Genomic DNA, 27,352 nt, shown 5'->3' with positions numbered 1-27,352 from the left:
AGATAACAAATGGATGGAAGAGTCATAGTTAAACACCAAAGATCCTTAGCAGGAATCTTAAGAGTGAAGTCCACTTCACAGCTAGACAGGAAGGACACACAGAACTGAATATGGCTACCTGCTCCCCGAGCACAGGAACTGTATGTTTTGTTCATCACTAAATCCCAGGGCCTATGAGAGGGTCACAATAACTATTTGTCCTACTCTCTTCCACCAAAAAGTCAATTTGTGCTTTTAATTCAATTCTGCAAGCACGTATTGAGGACCCACCATATGCTCAGCGCTGAGCACTGGGGCTGGAGGCGAGGGGAATGGTGGCTGGGAGAGGATGGGCTGTTGGGTGGATTGCTTTCCAAACTGGCTGCAGTCATCCCCTTCTTGAATACAGCCTCCTGGGTAGTCCCCCCAGTAGACTCTGGGTGTGGTCTTGGGACTTACTTTTACCAAAGGGACAACAGAAAAATGTGATGCTACCAGAGACTTGAGAAACGTTTGCATATTGGGGCTTGCCCTCTCTTGCCACTTTTTGGAATCCTGACACCACCATATAAAGGATTCCAGGATAGCCTCCTGGAAAACGAGAGACCACAGAGAATAGAGCTGAGTCATCCCAGGTGAGGCCTCCCTGGACCAACCAGCCCGCCAACTGTTGGACATATAAATAAGTGAGGCTGTCTTAGAGCAGGGCTCAGCAAACATTTTCTCAAAGGACCAGAGAGTAAATATTTAAAGCTGTGGGTCATATGATCTCCGTCACAACTACTCAACTCTTCTGTTGTAGTGTGGAAGCAGCTACAGACGACATGAGCAGGGCTGTGTTCCTATAAAACCTTCTTTTAAAAAACAGGTGGCAAGCCTATGGGCTGCAGTTTGCCTACTGCTATCCTGGGTCATTTAGCCCCTATCAAGCCAGTCCAAACCAGAAGAACTGCCCAGCCAACTGACAAAATTGTGAGAAATAATGTTTGTTAAGCCACTATGTTTGGGGTATTTTGTTACACAGCAAGTTCAAACTGATAAAGCTGGTATAAAACATAGACAACATAGGCCTTGTTTCAAGACACTTAAAATCCACCTGTGGAAGTAGGACACATGTGCAGGAGACGCTTATACAACAATATGAGTCTGTATGTGATTAAATGTCAAAATAAAGGTGTATAAAAGAGAAATATTAATTTGGACAAAAAATCAACTCGGATAGATCTTAATGGATGGGTAGAATGTGACAGCTCTGTCTCTCCTTCACTGAATTTTTATGCTGTTGGCTTTTGTGACTATCTACTTCCATAGACTGAGAGCCCCAGGAGGGCAGAGGATGCTTTATTTTCTATTTTCTGTGTTCCAAGAGCCTAGCACAGTGCTCAGCTCACAGCCAGGCTCGATGTACACTTACTGAACAAAACAATAAACCCAGAGTGGAGAGAAGGAAGGGCATGTCTGTGGAAAAACCAAACCTCACAACTAAAGGGATTTAGACTCAGGGGAGGTAGAGACACAGCTGGGCACATGATTCTGGATCTGGGAGGACAGGTGAGAAGGCAGCGTGAAGGACCCGGAAAGTCAGGCCTGAGCGTTTAAACCAAATGTTATTGGAGCAAAGGGCTAAGTTGATATTTATGAAGATTAGTTTGGTGGCAGAGGGTAGGGTGGATTCCAGGCACAGTTAGGACAACTTAGTAACCCAGGAGTGAGAAAACAGACTAGCCCAGGAGTCAGTGAGAAGAGTGAGCCTGAGGAATGAAGGGACCTACCAAAACTAGAATAAGTGTAAGGGTGGTAGTTAAACCGCTGCACTTGCAGTCTTGAAAGACTATCTGGAGGAAGGTTAGGTTAGAGGCCACTTCACAGAGAAGGTGGCCTGCCAGGTGTGACAGGTGGGTGATGGGGAGAGGGTCCAAGAGAACGGCAAGGGTGTGAAGCTGTGAAACCACAGGGTAATAGAGAAACCACAAATGGTTTAGTGTGGCCAAAGGGCAAGAGTGGCTTGTGTGTGTGTGTGTCCAGCTATATCTCCTGCTCCCCAGCTCTGAGCTACTGGTCTCCTCTCTTGGACACATCACACAGATTCCTGCCTCTGCTTTCACTTGTTAGGTTTCCTATGTAAGTGCTCAGCTCTGGGTTTATTGGTTCATTCAGTAAATACACACTGAACCCAGGCAATGTGGTAAAAGCCTGGGGATTTAGAAATAAAGATGGAGTGGCAGGAGATGAAACTAGAGAAATTTCCAGGGGCCAGACATGCAGGAGGTTATAAGAGGTTACAGGCTGCATCGAAGGGTTTTGAATGCATGGGTTCACAGTTGTGTTTTAGAAAGATCACTTCGTTGTGGACAACAGAGGAGAGGAGGGGGGAAAGGCTGCAGATAGGATGGTCAGTGGGTGAGGACTGAAGAGATGCCTGGATCAGAGAGGTTGCAAGTTGTGTTAATGGATCTGGACACTCCTTGGATGGAGAGCACAAAGGGGAAGCATGACTCATGGACTTGTCTGATGGGTGGAAGTGAAGGGATTATTCTTGTCAGAGGGAATGGGAGGGTGAAATAACGAGTTCCGGTCTGGACAGAGGGCATATGAAATCCAGTAGGCAGTTTGCTATAAAGCACTGGAGAGAAGTTGGGCCTGCAGATAAGCTATAGTCAAGTTCTCAGTACTTAGGTGGTAGGTGAAATTCTTCAGGTAGCTATGGAACACTAACCTGTAAGAGGGAAGAGAGAGGAAGAGGGATTGCAAAGGAAAGTGGACTGGCAAGGATTCTGGAAAAAACAATTGCAAACCAGCAATGTCTGTTCTTACGAGGCCACCGGATTTGACCTTGGAAGTCTGATGTTCACTTGGATTCTGTATGCAACCTTTAGCACGGATTGCATTTGGAGCTTATCATGACCCTCCATCACCCAGGAAACTTGACAATTTAGGACGAAGGTTAGTAAAACAAACGGACAGAACAAGTGATAAAAACTGACTGTTCTTTGATACTTCTTGTTTCAAGGTAATAACAACAACGATAATACAAATCACAGAGAATAATTTTTTGCCTAGCTTTGTCATTACTTTTCCACAGTCTACAATAATTGCTGTCTTCATATGTTTGTCCTCCTTGTTAGATGATGGGGTTCCTGGGGCAAAGACTATACCTTACTCATCATTCTAGCCCCAGAGTTTACCATAGGACTTGACACATTCATTCATTCATTTGGCCAATACTTATTAAGCACCTACTACATGCCAAGGATAGTTATAGTACCTGGAGATACGTCAAAGGATTTGACAAATATTTCTGCACTAACAGAGCTTATGAATTTTAGTAAAGAGTGGGGACATCTCCAATAAGTATAACGTTAGTGGCTAAATCACCATACTGTATAGATGGCTGGGTAAAAGGAGCTTCTGTTACCTAATTAAACCTGACAAAAGGGAAACCCGATTATACCTGGAAACAGGTCCTCTAGCAGCCACTTTTCCTGCTGCAGGGAGTTTTTGGAAATCTCTCTGCACTTGGTTTATATTTCAAGTGTAAACAAAATCACTTTCCTTATTCTGACTGTGTTCTAGAATTCCTCCTGAAGTCAGCATTTGTTTGCTTTTTTTCCCCAGTAGTTAAAAAATACTTATTCTGGAAAGGCCCAAAATGCCATATATATGTACAGAATTAAGTTACTGAGGTTTTTTTTAAAATAGGGGTATTGATTTTGAGCTTGAAATTTTGTATGAGATGATACAGAAAATATTTGCTCAAGTGACCATTCCCTAAGACCTTCTATTTGTAAGCTCACAGCAGGCATCACCAAATATAGTAGCGATGAATCACAGAGTTCCTGTCCTCAGGGTCCTGTGATGTATAATAAGAGGGATAAGACAAACGTAAGATATTATATGGTAAGACAGTACTAAGGACACTCGAATTTGTCTTGCTGTTTCTTTTTCTCTTTATCCTGCTTAAAAGGCTAGTTTACCTCTCCCAGAGATGCCCTTATTCCCGACTCTACCTATCAGATAGATTGGCACCCGTTACCTGCTACCTATGTCACAGCTATTTGTGTATGTCGTACATCCTCTGCCTGACGGTGAACTCTGAGGGTGGGGACTGAGCTTCTACACGACGCTGCATAGCATGGTGGGCACTGAAAACAGAAACCAGGTGGTGTGGAAAACCAGGGGAGTGGAAGGTTAAAGCTCCAACATCTTTGCACTGGCTGATGAAAAAAATATCACATGCATCGTTGCGAATAACACAAAGGTCCAGAGAATTTTCTGGAAAAAAGGAAAAAACTGACTTCTCTTTTAGGGCACTGCAAGCTTCTTTGAAATGGAATTTGTCAGTTGACAAAATTGCAGACAGGAAATGACCTCAGGGGCTGTGCTAAGATTTTAGAAAGACATAAATGTCCTGTGAAAAATCAAGCTGACATCTGTTTCGCAATAAAATTCTTTACATATTTAACACCTGCATTTTCAAGGTGCTTTTGTATAAATCTCTCTTTGCGGGACTGTCGCGGGACAACCCAGGGGTGCACACAGGCAGTCTCCTCCCGTCCCTCCCACGGCGGCGCTGAGATGCAGGGAAATGGGCACGTCCTTTGGCAGCCGCTGGGTCATAGGCTGATCCCAGAACTAAGAGCCACCCTCTTCCCACCAGGTCAATGGCCCCAAAGAAACACTACAGGTAAAAGGTGGCTGGGTGCGATGGGGGAGAAATAGATTGTTCTTTACTTTCCTTGGAAGGGAAAGAATTCAGTTTTCTGATTGAAAAACCAGAAATGACTGGAGGGGTAAAGTTGCAGCCTTCTGCTAAATAAAAAGCTACATCGCTTAGTGGGAGAAAAATCACGAGAAATGCGTGCTCTAGGGGATGTACTCGGAGAATGCATGGCTTTCATTTTGACTTCTATGTAGCTGAGGAAATTAGCATCACTTCCCTGGAAATTTTATTCAAATTTCCATATGCAGCGATGCTTCCCTGGATTCTCGTTGCTATCATTAAACTGCACTTAGAGTGTGCACCAATTTACATGTCTGGCACTACACATAATACAAAGAGACTTCCTTTCTTCCTCTGATGATTTTCCTTCCTTCATTCTTTCCCTCCCTCCATCGCACAGCTTTTACCGTCACTCCTGCATTTACTGAACTAGACCTGTGAGGACTGCAGGAATACAGAAATACAGATGAAACGAGCCACTGTTCCACCTGCTCAAATAGCAGAGGAGACAGGAGGAAGGCTGAGGGCAGGGATTCTAGCGCTCGCCTCATGTTTGCCCAGGACCTTATGCTGGGTCTTAGATAAGGACCTGTTTCCTGAATATTTAGTGGGTGGAGGGATGGATGGATGGAGGGATGGATGGAGGGATGGCTAGATGGATGAGATGCCTCAATCTGGATGGCAGGGTTCCAATTTCTGAGTCAGTAAAATGGCTGAAACTACCCCCTCACCCCGACCCCTGCCTGTCGCTTTTTCTGTTTCAGCAACCCCCTTTCCATGGGAAAGGATGGCACCAAGAAGATCAAGGTGGCACGCCGGGGCTCTTTATTCAGCAGTTTGCTCTGTCTGAGTTAATATATGGGTGAGGTTCCCCGTGAAGGACACTTTCCCAACTCCAGCCACGTCACAGAGACACTCAGCTGCTGTGTGTCTGGCAAGTTAACGACTGTAAGCCCAAGGGAGGGGAGAATGGGAAAATGATAACATTAAAAAAAATAAATTTAAGCGAATTCAGAAGAAAATGAGAAAGGCCTCCCCCCGTCCCCTGCAAAGCTACCTGACACCTCTTGTTTTCAGTAACAAAAAATTACTGAAAATAGTACTTTAGAGCTTGTGCTCATCAAAATAATCCTACCCAGAATGCACAGAGCGAAGTTAGCTGGAGAAAAAGATGATAAGAGGATTAGGAGAGAAGGAAATAGAGGAGGAAGAAAAAAGAAGAAGCAGAGAAGGTGGCTCGATGGTGAGATGGCAAGGTGACAGGAGACCGGTGAGTATCAGGCCAGGTCTCTGGGGAAGGTCAGAGAGCACCTGACCAGCAGAGATGCGTGAGAGAGGACACCTTCTCCCAGTCTCCCCAGGTCCAGAGGGTGAAATTAAGCTGACAAGACCAGCATCCGCTCTGTAGCAGGCAGCGTGCTGGGGACTTTTATATGCAGCATTTTATTTTTGTATGTGACATTTTACTCAGTCGTCCAGCTCACAACTACCCTGCAAGGAAGGCAGTTCTGTCCCTTGTACCGGTGACAACCCTGAGGTCAGAGGTCATCAGTGGTGGAGCAGGGGCTCTGGGCAAGCACCCACCTATGGACAGCACATTGCTTAAGCCTCACGGCAACTCCGTGAAGTGAACACTATTATTTCCATCTTGCATGGCAAGAAATAGAGGCTTCCAAGCTTTGAGGGAGCCACTCACACAGTCACACAGCTAGCAAGGGGCCAGGATGCGTGGGAACTGGGATGTGATCCAGGGCTCCTTCTGTTTCACTGTATGGACTCCTGGCGGAAGTAGCCAGCTCCCTTCCCCCGACCCCATCTCCGCTTTCAACCTGTAACTTGTGGGCAGATGAAGGCTGAGTATCAGACCAACCAGGAACCGCACAGAGATTGGGGCTAATGTCGCATGGTCATCCTGCCTGTGACTCTGCATGGAATGGGGACCCTGATCCTTCAAAATAACACTAGGGTTATCTGGTTTGTGCTGCCACGCAGTGCTGCAGTCTTGTCTATAACAGCTCCCAAGCATGGCCCTAAAAGATAACGATCCTCATTCTAGTGATGGGGGGTGGAAGGGGGTTAAGTGTTCCAAATGGGACCACCGGTTCTATGGTGGGCTAGCGCTAGCTGCAAGAAAATTCTTGTTCTGAGCCCAAATCGCTTTCTCTTGTACCTTCCGGTTCTGCCTTTTCTGGAATAACCAAGTCTTTCATGCATCGAAGTACAGCTACTGTGTGTCTCCTTCTTTTTACCTTCTCCAGGCTCACCTTCCTTAGTTCCTTCAACCACTGCTTTTAAGACATACTCTCTGATGGCCTCTTCAATGCCGATCCCTGTTCATGGAGTCTATGTACCTCATCAAATTTACTGTCAAAAATTTGGTTCCTCCAGTATCAGAAGGCAGCCAAGGGTCCTTCAGAGCCATGAGCTGGACCATGGTGCTAGATAGAATATCACAGAGGTGGAGGTCTTCACCCCTTTTTCAGCTGACCTGTTCTTCTCTTCAATGTCTCTAGCCAGTAATGTTTGGAATGAGGCATTTCAGGATCTCCAAATTCTTGTTTCTAAGGTTATTATTCACAAGCTCTTACAGAGGCAATTTTCTCAGTTTGGAGAGCAGTCAGGCTAGGAGCCTCACCTTTGCTGGGGAGACTGGGAAACTCACCACGTGATCACTCACACACCTGCTGTTCCCTTCCGTGTATCGCTTCTCGGCCTTCAGCCCCTTGGTCAATCCAACCTCCTTCCCTGTAAAAAGCGCACAATATCTCAAGGCTTCCCTGTAACCTCTGACAGGGGAACAAAGAGAAACACCTTTCACAAATCCATGCTATCAAAGGATAGAAGAGAGAACAGAACCTTCAGTAAAGAACACTAAACATCCCACCAGGAAGTCCCAAACAACCCTGAAAAGTGAGAATAAAACTACCAAAAGCTGACAGAGGGTAACAAGCATTATTTCCAACCCACATTTGTCCTTCTAAAAAAGCCAACCAACTACAGAAAAAAAAACAACCCTGGAATGTAGGAAATCTAACATCATTAACATATTTCCTGTCCTCACACAGCTTATAAAAAATGTTTCTGAGCTTTTCCCTGGCTCATTTACAATGATGAGAGGGAGCGAAAAGGAAATGCAACAGATGGGACTACCATCCTCTCTCGCAGCAATTTATCGCCACTTGAGGTAGCTTGGGCGAGATTTCAAACGTCTTTCAGTTGTACCAAGAGTTTATTCCTGCCCAAGAACAATGAAGACGAGGCTCCTTAAAAAAGCTGCAGGTTATAAGCCATGTTTACTACTCTGTATTTTTGTTGTTTCTAAAAGAGATCACCCCAGCCTGCCTCCAACCCTCCCCAAACTGACTCCACGAGGATTTAATCTGGTACTGATTTAGAGCTGACAGGTGGCACATACATAATTAAAGATGACCTAACACAGAATGCTCTCATTCCTGGCATATTATCAGACACTTAAGCAAAGCAATTATCAGTAGGCAATCTTCTCTGTCAACAGAGATAGAGATGAAACATTTCTTCAATTAAGGGGATTCTGAAAGGATGCTGTACATATATCCGTCTGCAAGTACTTGAAAATCTTTAGGGTTTAATACTAAGTCAGCTCAACAAGCACCTCTGGCCAGTTAAATTGTGTTTTTTTCTCCCTCCCTACTTTTCCTGGAAGGTAACATTTTTTTTTGCTTTATTGAAGTAGGAGGGTCACATTTTAAGCATCAGAATCTTCAAAACAAATAATCTGGGGGCATCATCAGAGACCTGATCCAAGCTGACAAGGAAATCTCTGCATTTTCCTGCCATTGCCTTGCTGGGGTTTACAAATATACCAAGCCTTCCTCACAGGTGCAAGGCAAAAAAGGGGTAGGGTTTAAATAAAAGTAACTTTAATAAAAAATTTCCTTTAAAGCAGGATTATTCCCTCCCCGTGTTCCACCAGTGTCAGAGGATTTACAGAAGTACTGTCAAGCCTTAAAATTTCATCTTGAATCTAAGTGATTTAAAGGATTTTTTTTTTCATTCAAAGAAATAAATATCATTCAGAGGAAGAAGGGTCTTGACCAAATGATGGATTTCCCATTTCAGGCAGAGGAGGGAAGAGGCACTATATTCCCTAATAGAGTACTGTATTTTTTATAAATTATAGTGCATGTACTTTATCTAAATGAATGCATTTTAGCTTTCTTTAGAACAGAAATTGCTTTAATGTTATAGCGAGACAAGTGATTTTCTTTTCTTTTTTAAAAGGTGCTTTATACGTTAATGGGTTTTTTGAAGCCCGTGTAAAAACTGGCTTCCCCGAGACAGAGCACTTCACAACGTTTGTGGTGCCTGTTCGGCCACATTTCACAAGAGGTCTTATTGTTTAAATTCTTATATCCTTATGTCATCTGTGAACAAACGGCTTTATTGTTCATTTGAACGTGTCTTCATAGGATCTCTGGTGGTAGGGCTGATGTTGTTGTTTGCATTTTTTCCCTCATCAAGTCAGAACAAAAGTCCCTTTTTCTGCAGCACTGGGAACTCGGGAACACGGAGCGTGTGGCAGCTGTTTTCAGTTGGAAACACCATAATGATCATGTAAGTGAAGTGCTAACATTAATGGGCTGACTCCTGACAAGTAAATCAAGATCTACGGAAAAGTTTCTTCTACACCGCAGACTTCTAGGTAATGCAACATAGAAGCATTTCATAGGACAATTAAGAATCATCCAGTAAATTTAGATGCTTGCCCTGCTGGGCAACAGGACTCAATGCCTTCCAAGATGAGTCTTCCTTGGAAGATACTCCATTCAGAATATTAGAGGAAAAATACCAGTAGTCTTTGGGGAAAGCATATTCAAGAGGAGAGGTGGTGGTGATGGTGGGATCGTTAATGGGAGATTCAGCAGGACTCAAAGCTCAAGTTCATTATATTTCTCAGAACTAAGAATAGCTTCTGAATGAATACTCACAATTCTCCATAGACCTATTTCTCCTAAGGAGCTCCCCCTTTCTCCCTTTCCAATTTTAATGTTAAAAAAAAAAAAACAAAAAAAAACGAGAGAATGTAGTCAAACATGGGTAGGTAGGCAGGAACAAAGGAACCTCTACAGACTGGAGGAGCATCTAACCCAGCTCCATTTTAGATGCTGTTAAACACCTTCCATCAGGATTCAACTCAGAAAAACTCAAAAGATGTAGCTTGATAGCATGCTGCTGGGACAAAGAAATATGTCACATGTGTATTATTAGGGCCAATGGCAAAACACATGGGATCTCCCAATTGATGTCATGCATGAAATGAAAATATAAGATATAAGGCACATACTACCATCAAAATAACATAATACGAAGGCAAAAAATTCTAGTAAGTTTATTTAGGGAGGGGCTCTCATTTCACATACAAACTAAGGGCCCCAGACTTTTTGTGTCGCTTTGGTAAATAAGGCAATGACTATAAGCACAGTCCTTGTATGCTGCGGATGGCACGTGATACTCAGACATTTCGCATCACGCCTCTTACACTTAGTTATCACTTTAGAATCATCAACTAACAGCATTTTTTAAAATGTCATTAAGGTGATGGTACCTAACATAATACCGAAATATCACCCACCTTATTGTGAACCAAGGTTTCTCCTATCCACCCTCAACAGTAGTTTCCCAAGTATCTTGGTTTTACTAAGTTTTATGTTTGGGTGAATAAAATAAGATTGTAACTATGGCTACAAAATAAAGACTAAATTACAGTACCCTGATATGGATCAAGTATTCTTTTGGAAAGAATAAAAAGTCAAATCCAAGATATTATTGTCACTGCTATCTGTGTCCCCTGTTTCAGAACGGTTGCTCAAAATCTGCGGTTTGGAAGCCTTATAGAGACATTCTGCAGAATACCATGTATTCTCCTCCTTAACAGATTATCAGAGACGCTTATCAGGTTTGTTTCACTAAGGACAAAGTGTAACAGGTATTTGAGAAAGTCCAAATGTTGCAGTTTCAACTCTCTATCCATTCAGAGAGGACATCTGCTTTCTGGTTAAGAAGTGGCTGTGACTAACCCCGGAGTAGTTGGTATGGCTTTTTCAAGAACTAGCATTGGAGGTCAAAGTGGACAAAGTGCCCAGAACACCTCCAGTGGCCAAGGAGGCAGGGGTCCAACTGATGCTCTTATTTTCTCCTCCTAATATTTCCCCCCAAAAGGTGGCCTGACTTCACTGCGGGGGGGATAAAAGAAAATAGAAGAAGCGAAAAAACAGTTTTTCTCCACAAACGGCACTCTAGGAATCAACTGTTCTTAACTTGGAATTCTTTCAGGAAATGAAATGTTAGGCGCCGATCAATTTGTTGCCCCTTCAGGATGGAAGGTGATGAGAGGGAAAAAATGTTAGGACAGGATGAGAGAAACGAATGTTCTTATGAAGGCAGGGTGTTGGAAAAGAAACAATGTCACAGAGAGAAGGATGATTACATCCTCATAATGTATGTAGGACTGTCACCAAAAGAAAATAAGACAAGGGCTAGGTTAGAAATGAACATCTAATATCACCAGCTACAAATGACAAGAAAGGGAATCCAGCACTAACCCGTTTATACAAGTCAACTTATATTTATTCCCTTGTGGTCAACAAAAACCTATACCCCAGGAGACACGAGGTGCTTTCACATGTACACATTTGTAACCTCTGAAAACGAATTAACAAAGGAGAATATAAAACCGCCAGGTATAATGGAAACAGGTGACGTCCACCCCTGCAGCCAGCTGTGATGTAATACCTTCCGCTTGGCGCTGACAGCCTTCTCTTCCCTCCTCTCATTCCGACACAATGCCTTCAGGTCTGTCTAAGTAATGTAATTTACTGGAGTGGAATTCCCTCGATACCCTGGTGCAGCACTTGGTGACAGTATCATTTATACTGCACAGTGTCGTGGCCTGACACTCATCCATTGGCCTTCACGCCTCATTCATAGCAGAGTGTGTAATTCCACCTTCCACGGTACCCTTCTGGGGTGTGCGCGGACAAATTTACTCCATTCAGCCCTAATTACAAACCTCGGCTGAAATGCTCTCATTAGATTTCTATTTCTCACTCCAGATGTCAATCTTATTGAAAATGCCAATTTTCCCGAGGATTCATCCATTAGCAATAAACTCTAAAGCATTCCATGACTGAATGCATTAAACCGGCAATGAGGACATGCACTTAAAATACATCATTAGAGTAAATCTCCATTGCAAATGCTTTACGTCATTCAACCAAAGGAATAATGAGCCCAGCCTGGCCAGTACCCTCAAACTGCACATGAAGGATAGGTTAAAACTGGCGGTTATGCAGGAAGAAGTAGGCGGTACACCAACGAGATGAATTTCAGAATCTGTGTCATTCCTTAGGAAGGTGTGGTAGGAAGTCACAGTCAGAGCCTAATTTATCACCTTCTTTTGCCTATGTTTTTTTTTTTTTTTTTTTTTTTTTTGCGGTACACGGGCCTCTCTCACTGTGGTGGCCTCTCCCGTTGAGGAGCACAGGCTCCGGACGCGCAGGCTCAGCAGCCACGGCTCACGGGCCCAGCTGCTCCGCGGCATGCGGGATCCTCCCGGACTGGGGCACGAACCCGCGTCCCCCGCATCGGCAGGCGGACTCCCAACCACTGCGCCACCAGGGAAGCCCTTGCCTATGATTTTTACAGAAACTTCAGTCTGTGGCAAAGTGCAATAAGACAGGCAAAGATAATAGGGAGTAAGTGTGTTCATGGAGGGGACTGAGGCTGTATCTGCAATGCTAGGAACTTGTTAGTCACCTGGAATGATTTGCTCTGCCTGAAAAGCATTCTTCCATTTCTTTCAACAGGAAAAAAAAAAAAAAAAAGGAAAAAACAGCACTGTCTGGATGCACTGAAAGAACCTGGGTACCATTCCAGTGAAAGAAAGGTTTTACTGGTGTAGTTAACCTGAGGAATATCTGCACCCCACCAGACTGATGGGTCCTAACGTGAAAGATCCAGAAAATCCAATGACGCTGTTAACATATACATTACAACTCAGAGATTGTATCTGTGATTGGGGTGGTAGGACAGACCATGAAAAGAAAAATTTGGAGAGAAAAAAATTTTAAACTAGCAAAATACATCCATTGATAAAAGCAAGCCATCACTGCTTTATACCTGCACCACGTTTTAATTCCTTAGCTTATTGGTCTCATTTATCACTTCTGGCCAGGTCCCAAGTGAGGCCAAGTCAGGGTACAGTCATAATTTCTTTATTAATTTGATAAATGAAGAAACTGCATCCCAGGAAGGTCACGGAGGAGGCTGAAGAGTCTGATGTGACCTCCTGAGCATCTAATACTAAAGGTTAACCAAAAAAGTGATACCTACGATGATGACCTTATTATGGAATATACAATGTATTTATTTAATGGAAAACTTTGGTGGGCAGAAAAAGACTCCTAGAAGGGCACGTGTACATTACATTAAACAAAATAACTTGCAAAAAATAATAAAAAGGAGAAGAAACAGTAATTGTTTTCTTCTTGTCAGCATCTGGTTATCTATAGGATCGATCAGATGTGATAACAGATGTGCTATTGTCTATAGGGAATTAGAGCACCATGGAAGCTAATTGCTCCGCAAGTTTTGCCCATTCCCACCTGAAATATTTAAAACCTTCCTTGATTATAACATTAGCGCTCTCTCTTTCATGATGTACATCAGCAGGTATTACAATTAACATGCACAGATGTCAGAACTGAAATATCCACGTTTAAATAAAAAACAGTGAAAAGGTAAAAACAACTGATTATGCACAAGACAGCGCTCACCTTCAGAGGAAAGAGAGGCTTCCATGGTGCTAATTTAATGGCAAAATAAAAAACTGAGCCCCTGGAGAGCATCAGCAGCTGATGAAGAGCCACACTACTTGCGAAATGACCTGTAGCCTTCTGATTGAGAAACGATGAACAAGAGGCTGATCTTGTGTCCATTTAATTCCAAAATCCGTACTCTGAGCAGAGCGGGGAACCCCACAAATGCCCTGAAATTCTCCACCACATTTGTACGACGCAACAGCACGAACAAGCATCACCATCAGCCTTTCACTGAAGGCTCGCTTTGTGCTTCACGTGCGTGATCTTACTGACTCCCCACCAGCACCCTATGAGGTAGGCACTACCCCTGCTGCAGTTTTTAATGAAAGACATCCAGGCCTAGGAGAGGTTCCGTAACTAGATCAAGGTCAACAGGTAGCTAAGCCAATATTTGAGGCTGGGTCCTCCTTCTCCCAAAGCTCTTGTCTCACTTTAACTACCCTGCCTCACCATCTGCTGAGGTTGGAGACACCAGTGGGGAATGTGATCTGCAGTCATCAGTTTCCAGAAGCTTCTGGAATGACTGCTCTCTTGACTCATCTTATTTCCCAAATGACATCAAACTGCAAGGCTTTAGCACGCTTGTAGACATTCTCGTTCTTTGGAAATGTCACAGCCACTCAGCCAGTAGAACAGGGACAGCACCATCGTTGGGATCACGGAGGTGCAAATTTCCCTGTGAACACCAACACCACCTCTCTTTGGTGTTTCTTGTAGCCACAAACCGACACGTTACCACTTACTGTGGTTGCAGGAGACTCGGCTGTCAGATGAAGGGAGTTTTTACTCGGTTAACTGCCCCTCCGACGTCTGTGTCCACAGCAGGCCTTTCCCCGCCGCTGTCCACCCCCCACCCCGTCCCTGCGCGAACAAAAGGGTTCCCATCTCTCCGCAACACCGCTAAGAAATCCCTCCCTTGCTGTTCTATGAGTTGACAAGACACAACTTTCTAACAATGAGCCAAGAAGATGGATGCTGTAAGACAGCATTTCAAACAAGGCAATTACTCTTCAACAAAAGATTCAAGGATCCCATCACTATTTCTTGCGACACACCTTGTTTATGTATGAGTTGTGCCTTTCTTCCTTCAGAAGGGGAAAATGCGGATAAACTATCGCAGGTAGACACACAGCGCCCAAACCTGGCCGCCTTGCTGCTGCTGAAACGGAGACACATTTATTTCCCCAATGCACCACTTACCAGACAGATGCAAAGATGTGGGCAAACCAGTCATCAGAATTAACAGAGTGATTGTGCTTGCCCTACACATTCTGATTTGTATGAATCTTATTTTTAGCCACGCATAAAGGGCAATAAATGGAAAATCTTATTCTAACCGCTACTCTTTCTGGGCCACCCACACTGCTCCACCTACCGTACAAGTCCACAAATGTGAAACACACACACACACACACACACACACACACACATACACACACACACACACAAAAAAACCCAAGCCAGGGTTCGTCCTAACAAGGGATGCAAAGCAGCTAAAATGTGTGACATTTTTTCCAGTTAGTGTTTGTACTTTCATCCTTTTTCTGTATCAGGACTTTCAGGGAAAAAAACAACGTTGACTTATCTCTGGGCATTTTCAAAGACTCCACGGTGGTGAGCAGGCAGCGCAGTGGCATATGCGATCCGCCAGGCACCGCCACTGCCCTGTTGTGAGCCGCCTGTCAACCGGCTTCTAGCAAAGAAACGCACCCCAAACACATTTCTGTAAATTCGGGCAGATGATACCTACAACGTTTCATTTTGCAACAAGCTCGGTGTTTTCAAAGTTCCTCTAATGAACAAAAGTGACATCAGAAACATCAACATCTCTAGAACAGAGCAGGCTGTCAAGAATGATTTTGCCAAAGTTAGGGCAATAGCGCTTGTCCTAAATCTGCTCTCAGGGTGCCGTGGGCCAACGCTCTCCAAGGCACAACACCCCCTTGCTGTCTCCCTTCCCTTCTCTGCATTTTCATCTCTGTCTGTTCCATCCAGTCCCTCCCCAAGCGTGCAGCTCACCAAGCACGAATGCATACACGCTCTCCCTGCCAAGCGGAGCCGCTGCTGTTGAGAAACACCCACCTTGAGAGCACATTAAAAAAAAATTGAGGAAGAGGATGTTTTCTGGGGGCATAGACAGGATAGAGATGAGAGTCTGTTTTTTATTATCATCTCTTTAGACTTTTCATGAAAAGTTAAGTCATTAAGGTCCCTGGGTACCCATCCGCATGCATGTTCCTCTGAGCCCTCTGCAAAGCGCAGCAGCAAACACATGCAGGTAAGGATTAATATTTAAAAGTCAGTTCCACCGAGTAATGAAGACACGAAAAGAGTCAACACTGAGAAAGGCATCTTTACCTGTGTGCTCGCTCATTATCCAGAAACCAGAGGAAATGCTGTCATCCCCGGTAGCTACACGCCCTGCAGAGCTCACACCTCCTCCTGAAGAGTAGCGCTGATGAGATGCATCAGAGTCCACTAGCGTCAGAACCTCTGACTAGTGTTGTAAAAACACGGGTAATTAAGTGTTACGAAAAAGTGGGTCATCCACGACTGAGGCAGAGCCACACCTCCCCACGCTAGACTCCAAATGACTGTGCTGTGACAGGGTGGGAGGGGTCTGAACACAGCGAAAGCAAAACTTTTATGTGGTGAGGAGTGTTTTAGTTTTCACTGGTTTAGGTTAGAGAAAGTTAATCTCTATGTCAACTGCAAACCAACTAAACTTCTTAGTGAGTTTTTGAAGTCTTGCAACAAATGCTGGCTGCTCGTGTCACGGGAAATTCAGAGTCAGTGTCACAAACAGTCCAAGGGACGGTCTTAGGTTTCTGTGACAGGCCCGTCGCCACGAGTGAACGCCATGACTCAGGGAAGCAAGGAGGTCAAACCAAAACTGAAGGCAAGGAACCGAGTTCTCACTATCCACATGAGCATCTCCGTCTCCAAGGGAGGATCAAAGCGCTGCAGACCACTTCCCACACCAGTACCCGATCGGGGCATTCGATACAATTGCAGGCATTTACCAGAGCATCTTTCGATTACTGTCTGAACAAGGCAAGACAGATACCTGGACTGAGCACATTCGTTCATCTGTCACTCAAGAGCTACAGAAATTTTAATTCAAATCAGTAACCACTGTGTCCCTATTATATACAAGGACACGAAGGATGAGAAGGGATGCAGAGGGAAGAACTTAGAAGGACCTGCTTTTAGAGAACCTAAGTCTCGTACACAGGATGCTAAGACCTCGCCACACCCAGTGCCTAATAGGGATCATTCTCAAAACACAAAATCTCTTCTAGCAGCTGTTTACTAAACACTTTCTATTCTACTGACGTAAGGTTTGTGGGTGGCACTCCTTCAACCTTTCTCAGATGACTCCTTTAACAATCCCCTTAATTTTAATCTGGGTTTCCTTTCAGTGTTCAAAGCCCTTCCTCACTTTGGCTAAGAGTCAGGATTCATCCCGATCCAAAGTCGCGCTCTCTCCAAAGGGAAGCACAGAGATATGCAGCACAACCCACGCCACAGCCCGGACACCATACCAGGGGAATCTGAAGAGAAGCTTCTTCGAAGGGGGATAAAGCATGAAGAGTTGAAGGAAAACTCTCTGGTTCATAGCACAAGAAGGGCTATATCTGAACGTCAAATTGGAATTTTACTGGAGTCCACGTTGTTTGGAGTATGGTTGGGGGATGGGGAGGATTTGGGTAATCAACCTTTCCCCACTTCTGCCAAATTGTCTTAGAGTGTATCAACTGTGAATTTTTAAATACCTAGAGCACAATCAGTTGATCTAACACTAAAACCATCTTGGTCCTCATTAAATCTTTCTTTTATGATTCCAGAGGCCCACTAGGATCTCGCAGGGCCACTCAAAAATCATTTTTATTGACAGAATACAGAAATGAAAAAAACCCCAGTTAATAGTGATTTTCACACCATAAAGACACTGGTGAGTCTACAGAGGTATCTGTCCTTGCAAGAGCTGATGACTGTAATTTGAAGGGAGAAAAATAAACGACTAGGCGATCACTGTCCTAGAAAATGATAGCAAAGGCATCATTCCTGAACTCCAGCAATTTGTGGGATGTCAGCAGGCCAGAGTACTGCTTGTAAATTGGGAATTAGTTGATAAAATGAAAAAAGTCTGGAAAAATACACAAAAGTAGGAGTTAACAGGTAGGTTGTATCTGGGTAGCTGGATGAAAGGTAACTTATTTTCTTTATCATCTTCTGTTATTTTATAAATTTTGTACAATAAACATGTATTACTTTTATAATCAGGAAAATAAAGCTACTTCTGTTTTGATAAAAGGAAACAATTCTCTGATTCTGATCGTTCTAGTCACCAAGGACACTTAATACATTGGATCTAGTAGAGTAATCTGGGCTGGTGACAAAGCAGACATGAAATACAGGGAAAATCTGCTAGAAACAATAGATTATAGCTTCTAGTTAAGCATGACAAGGACGCTTAAGAATCCCGCTACACTACAGAGCTTTGCCAATACTTTTCTTCCTCACCATGACCATGGCCTGGGCACCCTCCAGCTGTACCAGAGCTTCACCCGCCAGGGCCCTCCAGTGATCAGTTTAATGGGGGTGTCCTTGGAAGAGGGTAGCTATCCCTTGGGCTAAATTACGGCTCAGAGAGAGAGTTGTCATTTCCTTAGTACAGGCACATCCAAAAAAGAGCACACAAATAATTTCGAAAAAGCAACAGATTGGAAATTAATTAGAATAAGGTGACAAACTATTCGTACTACAACTGACATCACTTGGTGACCAGCTCTGTCATATGCATGGCTGAGTTTATTTGGAGATTTGCAGGGAATAATACCTTTTGAAATTTGGACCTGTCTATTACTATGCTGGTCACATCACCCCTCTCTGTACCATGAGTGTATATGCAGAGAATGAAAATTAATTTTGATGATGGCTTCAGCAGAACACAATTGTGAAACAATATGTTATAAATAATCACGTACATTCTTTAAAAAAAAACAGAATGGCTTCAAAAGTATGCCAATGGTTCCCAATGACAATAAGAACTAAATATATATGTTCATGAAATTATTTTACTACCAATCTTATCGTTAACATCACAACTTTTAGAGCGCTTCCAAACATAATAAACAGAATAAATGTAAACAGAATATCTGAGATTTAAACTCTGGCACTGGAAAGGTGGTAAAAGCCAAAACTTGCATGGTTTCTCAAGAATAAAAATGAATTTTATATTTTTCTACTCTAAGTCAACATTTTTAGATTATTATTAAGACACAAAAATAGGAAAAATAAAACCTCAGTTGATTAGACTATTTGAAGACAAGATGAGTTTTTGGTTTGTTTCAGTTTTTTGGTGAATTGACAGACAGAAAATGCTTTTTGTTGAAAACGTTTCGAAAGCAGTTTCTTTTCCTAATTATAAAGGATTTAACCATTCGCAGTGATTCAGCAGGTCAGTGTCACCAACTACAAATATCCTCCAGGGTATATTCTCTACCTTTACTAAACCAAAGCTACCTTGTTTTCTGAATCTTTATCACTGAAAAAGGGAAGTGGGATGTGAGTGGTAGGGTGGGGTATGGGAGGGGGTGGGTAGGAAGTATGAAGGCTAGTTAATTCAGGGTTCTGGTTACTCGGGTCCCAGGTAGCTGAGCCATCGCTAAATACGAAGTCAGTGCCTGTAACCAGGCACATCTGATTCTTGGGGCCATGAGAGCTGACCAGGAGAGCCCCCGAGGGTCGGTCTTGGTTGGTTTTCTCTACCTCATGTCTCTTCCTCTGGGTGACTGTTGCGGGGAATCTGTGTCAGGGTGTCCATCCAAAAATCATGGTCTCCAAACTCCTGGGGCCGAATTTGTTTTGATCAGAGTCTATATCCATGTCGTTTCAAGTCACGCTTAGGGTACCGGTAGCTACGTGTGATGTCAAAGATGAATAAGCACCTATTTCTCCTCTCTCTTAGACCTTGCTCACCTGGATTTTCTTTTCTATAAAAACCTTTAATTCCAGTTTTTTGATATTTTAGCAGCTCCCTATGGCAAGTGACTCCAAAACCTTTGCTGCTACGCCCTGTTGTCCATCACCTAAGTGAAAAGCATGGAGAGTTTATTTCTAAGCAGGTCTGGGAAGTCGGGGGTGGGAATGAGCGACTGATTTCTATGTATTGTACTTCAACTTTGATGACTTTATTTCACCGCTTTTTTGGTTATACCTTTTCCTCGAGCCAAGCGCATACACACGCATGTATGTATGTACGTATATGGATATAATGCACACACAAGCACGGTCACACATCTAAGTGATTCTGATGTCTTAAGGAGGAAGTGGGATAATTTAGGACAGAGGTTTCTGAGCTCTTTGAAACTATGGATCCTTATGCACCGCTCTTCAGGAATTACAATCCCTGGTCAGGCCTAAGGGCAAGGCCTGAAAGGAGTAAAGTAAAATAGTAAAGTAAAGGAGACCTGAGGGAAACATGGCTACTAGCCCCATGAAAATTCACTGATCATTCTGCAAGGCCAGCTTTCTAGAAACCTAGAATAAGAAGCAAAATCCACACACACCCCCAAATAGGACCCAAATGGACTTAGTGGGTTCAATCCTGCATGTTTCTCACAGGCCTGCAGGTCACTCATACAATTGTTTTGTGATTTATGGGTACCATAATGCCCAACATTACAGAGATTTGGTGATGGGGGATGAACTGTACTTCATTGGGAGAATGTCAAACAGGCATTATAATTAGAAGCCCTGTTGCAGGAGAACTATTTGCTACTAATTTTCTTTCCAAGTTTCCATTTTCTACTAGGCTTCAGTCTGTGGCAAGTCTATATCCCCTGGTTCCTGCTTCCACATCCGCCTCCACTGCTAAGACCTGTCACCTGCCGCCACTAGGCACACATCCCGGGGCGCAGTACACGGACTCATTTATGATGACACAATTCACATGAACTGCAGCAGCCTCATGACAGGAGCACAGGAGGGTACACGTCCCCTCCATCACAGTGAAGCAGCTTTCCTGCGTGTGTAAATGGCATTTTGAAAGAGATGATGATCACTGATGGCAAATTTCCCTAGTGGTTTCTGACAAATATGTCCTTGTCCCGGTAGGAAACCTATTCCTAAGACTTAAGTCTAACATTCTGCAGGTCCCTTACATTTGCCCAAAGAGGGCCAGGGTAGTGTCAGGGCTGATGGAGGTGTGAAGAACACAGCAATCTGTGCTTCTTTCGTCCTCCCAAACTACAGCATCCCTGTCAAGCACTACTTAGTGTTCTGCCCAGTATTCTTAGAAGGAAAGTAAGCTCTGGTATTCAGGGGGGGTTTTGTGTGTGTGGTAAAATGCACATAACATAACATTTACCATGTAAATCATTTTTAAGAGTACAGGTCAGTTGCATTAAGTACATTCACATTATTGTGTAACTATCACCACCATCCATCTCCAGAAATTTTCCATCTTCCCAAAGTGAAACTCTGTACCCATTAAATACTAACTTCCCTTTCCCCTTTATTCCCAGCGCCTGGCAACCACCCTTCTAAATACTTTCTGACTATGACTTTGACCAGTGTAGGTACCTCATGTAAGTGGGATCATATAATATTTGCCATTTTGTGTCTGGCTTATTTCACTTGGTATCTCCGTGTTTCATCCATGTTGGAGCATGTGTCAGAATTTCCTATTTTTAAGACGGAATAATATTCCATTGTATGCATATACCACATTTTCTTTATTCATTCACTGCTGATAGAAACTTGAGTTGCTTCCACCTTTGGGCTATTGTGAATAATGCTGTATGAACATGAGTGTACAAACACCTGTTCAAGACCCTGCTTTCACTTCTTTTATACCCAGAAGTGGAACTGCTGGATCACATGGTCATTCTGTGTTTAAATTTTTGAGGAATCATCATACCGTTTGGTATTCGGTTTTTTTAAATTAATAAACTTAATGTTTTAGTGCAGTTTCAGGTTGACTGCAAAACTGCAGGGAAAGCACCGTGGGGTCCCACACCCCCCTCGCCTCCACATGCATGATGTTTTTATAGAGCTGCGCTTGGTGCCTTGAGTGTTTCACCCAAGGCTGCAGGGAGAGCTTCAGGCAGGTGGCGCCACGGCCGGCAGGAGTCTGCAGCTCCAAGTTGCCTGAGGTGTCACAGCAGCCTTCTACCCGTACTGGCTCGTAGTTATTAAACTGACTGACATCAAAGGTCATCTATCAGGAGAACCTGCAGTGTAAACGTGGACACTCACAGACGCCAAAGCAGGAAAGCAGGGGGGAGATGAAGGAGCCTTCGATCCAACCCATTTCTTTTACTTCTTGGTGAAGATGCTTCATAAACTGAAACTTCCCAGAATGCTGTACGGAATAGCCAATTAGCGCTTACAGTTGGTAAGGGTAGAGTGATAATAGGTAATTACATCGCTCACAACTCTGTCAGCCCTAATACCAACCCTGTTACCAGTCCTTTGGGCAGCTCTCAGAAGACAGCTCCGGATTAATTCCTTTTAGAACTCTTTCATCACCTCTTGCTTTTTGGGTCTTATTTGTCTGATGTTGTGATTTTTATTTTAAACGCATGCACTTAAATCTATCTCCGGGATTTTGGGGCTCTGTTAACGTTTAGGCAATAGATAATGCTCCTTCATTACATATCTCCTTGGGAGTTGTTTTATTAAAGGTGATTATTCTCAACTTCAGAGAGTTATAATAAAAGAACTGTAAGCCCTTAGTGCTACTTTGAATGATAACATTTACCACATTGAAGTATAACGTTATAAATCACAATGCTTAACCACAGATTCAAAATGCCCAGAAATTTCTCAAACATTTCCTGGACAGCATCACTCAGACTATTTTTACACTCACATTGACTCAATGAAACAAAGGAAAACATGTTGTGTAAAACTCCTACATTGAAAGCTTAGAAATATACAAAATGCATATAGGTTCACAGGCACATCTGTACATTTGCATGTACACTCCCATATACCCTAGTGTGCATTTGTTGAGCCAAACTCCTCTACTTTATTCTATTAACATGGAATAAATTGTTCTTGTCCTCGGCAGAGAGGTGACCGGCTTGTTCCAAAGCTAACACGGTAACATGCTGATCTTCCAAATATGTCAGTCCTAAGAACTTAAAACCCCACAAAACCCTGGACTTGCTGGCTTGGATTGTTTATTAGAGGTGCACCTTCCTTCCCATATGTGATTTGTAAAACAAGTCACATTTAAGTGTATGAGAGGAAGGATCACACTGGGATGATTCACTCTGAAAGGGAGCAATATATTTCCCAGTCTAGGGGGAAAAGGATTTTCTCTTTTGAGTGTATCTAAAAGCATGATGAGGACACCTGCAAAAGGACTGTAGTTGTCATTTTAGCCTGTTAACGGCACTGTTAGTCAACCCTGTTGAAAGCCAAGGGCAAAGAGTGGCTGGTACTCGCGCCTCTGGAGTCGAGCTGGCACAGAATAATGACATCTACTTGGCTGGACTTTCAAAGATGACAGTGCTGAGAAGACCTTAACATTCTCTCTTCTGAGAGATGAGTCCATGTATTAAGTAAAGCACAAGTATCTTAATTTAGTGAAGTTTCATACACTTTTCTACCTTTATCATTCCTCCTTTCAGTCACACTTGAGTTAAAGCAGTGATTCTCGAAGTGAGGTTCCTGGACCAACTGCATCAGCATTGCCTGGAAACTTGTTAGAAAAGCCAATTTCCAGACCTACGCCCCAACCCCACGTCTCCTGAATCCGGTAGTCTGGGCACGAGGCCCAGCACGCTGGACTTTAACAAGCCCTCCAGGTGACTCTGAAGCAAGCTTATGTGTAAGATCCACTGAGTTAGAGAACCACCAATATGCAGATTCTAACCCCGTTCCCTTCCTCAATTATAATTCTCAAGACACCTTGTTATTATCATCTCAGAAAATTCTTAGCCTTCTTTGGTTGGAGGAAAGAAACCTTAGTCAAAACTTACATGTAATTTTTCCAGGTCCCGTGCTGGCTTCAAGTCTTAGGATGCAGGGAACTGGGCGAAGGGAGAGAAGAGAAGGCTACGGCAATCCATTCAGACAAAGCTCTGTGGGGCAACCTTGTGACAGGTCAGCGAGTGTCCACCTGATTGGGGAAGAAGACAGTCCATTAGCAGAGGAAACCTTGCATGTTAACGTTATCCCCTTTCCCCTGCTATCCCACTATACCCCATCCCTTCCCCAGCTTCCATGACCTCTAACTTACTGTGCGCCTCTGGACCGGTCCACCTAAACAGAATACGATAAAATAATCCAGGTATCAATGCTGGGGCTTACGCCAGGGGGAAGCACATCCCTCACCGGGTGCTCTCCTGAACCCCAAGGCAGCTTGGACATAGGTCAATGTCCAATCAGTTATCTCTCTATTTCATCTCATGAACGTTTTCTTTCAACAAATCACAACACCTTGATTCAAAAGGCACACGTGCGGGACTTCCCTGGTGGCGCAGTGGTTAAGAATCTGCCTGCCAATGCAGGAGACACGGGTCTGAGCCCTGGTCCGGGAAGATCCCACATGCCGTGGAGCAACTAAGCCCATGCACCACAACTACTGAGCCCGCGTGCCACAACTACTGAAGCCCACGTGCCCTAGAGCCCGAGTGCTGCAACTACCGAGCTCACGCACTGCAACTACTGAAGCCCGTGCACCTAGAGTCCGTGCTCCGCAACAATAGAAGCCACCACGATGAGAAGCCTGCGCACCACAACGAAGAGTAGCCCCTCTCACCACAACTAGAGAAAGCCCCCCGCGCATCAACGAAGACCCAACACTGCCAAAAATAAATAAATAAATTTATATATTAAAAAAAAACACATGGTTGTATTAACAAGAAGATACAGGAAGCAAATGATAAATTTGAGAATTCTGATTGAAATGAGATGATTCTCTGATGCCTTTAACATGTTTTTAAAGAAATTAATAGTACTTATTTTTTCCTGAGGATAAATTAATCCATGCTTATTATAGAACATCTGAAAAATTTACAGAAAAAAATAAAGAAAAAATAAACATCAACTGTAACCTTGACACTGATAAATCATTCATGATATTTTGTTGTATAGGTCCACGACCCCTTAAATGAAACTCCTGGGCCAGATACACTTCAGAGTTCAGAACTGCTTGGATATTAAAGAGTATTACAATGCTAAACTACCATTTATCACATGATGTCCCGTCGGAATCTGGAGCAGCACCCCATAATCAAACCTATTAAAAATCTCTGCAGCAAAATAGATGCATATTCTTATTTAGTCAGATAAAATAGAGCCTCACATTAGTTCAGATCAGACTTTTCTACCAAAGAAGTCACCAAGAGACCTTCGTGATTTTGAACCAAAAGGATTCAGAATTGGGGATAAGGGGTTGTGGATCAGTATTCTTTTCAGATACACAAAAACAGTCAGAGTTTTGTTTCTACTTTTTAATTCAATATTTTATGAATGTGAGCATTTTCCCAAATTATTAAAAATTCTTCAGAAACATGCTTTTCAATGCCTATGTAATATTACACGCTGTAGAAAAGGGTTTTGTTTATTTCATTATTTCTCTCATTTTTGGAATTACGTATTGTTTCCTTTTTTTTTTTTTGTTATTGCAAATAACACTTTGAAAGACATATCTGAATATCAGATTGTTTGAATTTCTGAGTATTTTCCTAGGTAGATTCCTAGAAAAGGAATTACGGGGTCAAATGAGCTTTAAGGGTCTTGATGACTTTTCAGAAAAGCTGTACCAATTTACACTCCTGCCACAGCATGAGTGTTTGGTTAATTTATTTAACTACCTACTTTATCGTAGACACAGAAAAAATACACTTGCCCATCACACATCTTAACAAAGTTCTAATCAGGGACAACCAAACATAGATTGTATTTTTGTTCTTCTTACGCAGAAGACAGTGAAGAGCTCACTGTTTTCACATAAAAGAGAAACGGGAATAAGGTAAGTTTACCATCAAGTTGCCCTCATTAGGCCAGACTGAGTCAGATCTGGGCAAGGGAGGAGTTGCCCCTTGTCCGTAGGGTCCTCACTTGGAAAAGGGTGAGGGAGAGTATGGAAGTAATCCGCACATCATCGTGAGAAGAGAAACAATCATTTTTATTTGTGCGCTGATAAATTCTGTTTCTGGAAGACTGAGGCCTTGTGTTTCCCTTCCATTTGGTGTTTTCCTATTTTTTGGACATTAGGCTGCTCCTCAGCATGGCCATCAGAGAGCAGAAAGAGATGTGAAGACCAAATCAGACAAGCCCATAATAATGGCTAACCCTCCCGAGTGCTTATTACGATGTGTCAACTCTGGTGCCGGGTGCCCTGCGTGCATTATCTCATGTAATGCTGAGTGCATGGGTACAGAAACTGGTGGCGCTGAAGTTCGAAAGTACGTGCTTGCTCATCAATCCTCTTTCTACCCTAGTAAATCTGGAGGAATTAAAGGTTTGCAATCTCAAAGATCTCTTCAAGCCTAGTGTCTTGAACGACTCCAAGATAATCCTAAGATTCAGTGAATCTAAGTTTGGCTATAAATCACAAATGTTGCCCTGACGCTTTTTTTTTTTTTTTTTTTGTCAGCGCCTCCAATAGTATCTTCATGAAGCAGGGAAAATGGCATAAATAAAATCCAAGAAAATTCTAGATAATCGTAAACACTTCGAAGGTCCTATATGGATAGGAGGGAGGTTGTATCTCAGAATACAATGGAGAGTTGAGAGTCTTATATCTAACACAAAACAGGGTATACACGGAGAAGAATGAGGACACATACATAATATATACTTTAAAAACAACCAAACATATGAACACATTCTTCCCAAATGTGACTACAAATTAGTAATGCTAAACCAACGTTTAACAAGCCCAAGTTCCTTTCCATTTATAGCTTTTTCTAATAAATTTTCTTTCTCTCTTCCCTTTACATATTTAACCTTACAGGATAGTTGATGTAGAGAAGGTCACAATTTTCATACACTAATAAAAGAAAATCGAAGAGAGATTTTTTTGTTATAGGGAATGAAATAACCCCACTCTTTCCCTTATCTAGATACTCAGTTTCTGCATAGTTTGGTATATACTATAAGATGGCAGCAGTTCACAGAGAGAAAAAGAGAAGGGGAAAATTATTTTTATTTGGGGAGTGAGTTAAATTTATCTTCTCAACAATCTTCTCTAAAACTAAGGGGTGCTGCTATCAAATCTATCAAAAGACCAAGAAGTGGACCATTTCCTTCACTGTGGCTTCTCTTTATACTTAAAATAGCATTCTCCTGATAATTAGGTGTCAAGTGGGTGGAATGGCTTCTAAGTGATTTTTCTTTGCCACAATTGGATATATGGTTAATTTTTTCAGTACACCAGGCCTATAGGGTGTGAAAAATAAGGTGGTGATAGAGGAAATGACCACTCACCCTCAAAGAAAGAACATACTCTGTATTTTCCAAAGGGCCTAATTACTTGGGGAGGGGGGGAATAAAAAAACAAAATAGACCACCTCTAATGACAGAAATGATTACCAGAAGCTCTTTAGCGACTCAAACTGCAAAACTCGCATTTTTAAAGCTAATTACAAATTTGGATTCTCTCATTTAAAAAATATACTTTAAAGCAGCCCACTTCTGTTTTAACGCTGAACCAAAGTCTGTGCAATTGGCACATTATCAAAGTAAAAAAAAAAAAAAAAAAAAGCGTTGCTTGAACAAAATTACACTTTCAATGTCACTAAAACTTGAACTGCAAAATACCACAAGC

General features: G+C 42.8%; 1 protein-coding gene across 2 annotated transcripts in view; it reads right to left on the bottom strand.

The window, feature by feature from the left end:
- BACH2 (BTB domain and CNC homolog 2) overlaps positions 1–27,352 on the bottom strand; it is a 361,816-nt gene that overhangs the window by 135,467 nt on the left and 198,997 nt on the right. The window contains exon 3 of one of the 2 annotated variants that reach the window (XM_004264812.3): positions 23,556–23,695. The gene's annotated coding sequence lies outside the window, so the exon portion shown is untranslated. Of the gene's footprint in view, positions 1–15,915; positions 21,451–23,555; positions 23,696–27,352 lie in introns of those variants that run through there. The other variant, XM_033418805.2, reaches the window with a different exon arrangement.

This window comes from Orcinus orca, chromosome 12 (assembly GCF_937001465.1).
Source record: "Orcinus orca chromosome 12, mOrcOrc1.1, whole genome shotgun sequence".
NCBI classification, from domain to species: domain Eukaryota; kingdom Metazoa; phylum Chordata; class Mammalia; order Artiodactyla; family Delphinidae; genus Orcinus; species Orcinus orca.
This window is presented reverse-complemented; position numbering and strand designations above follow the sequence as displayed.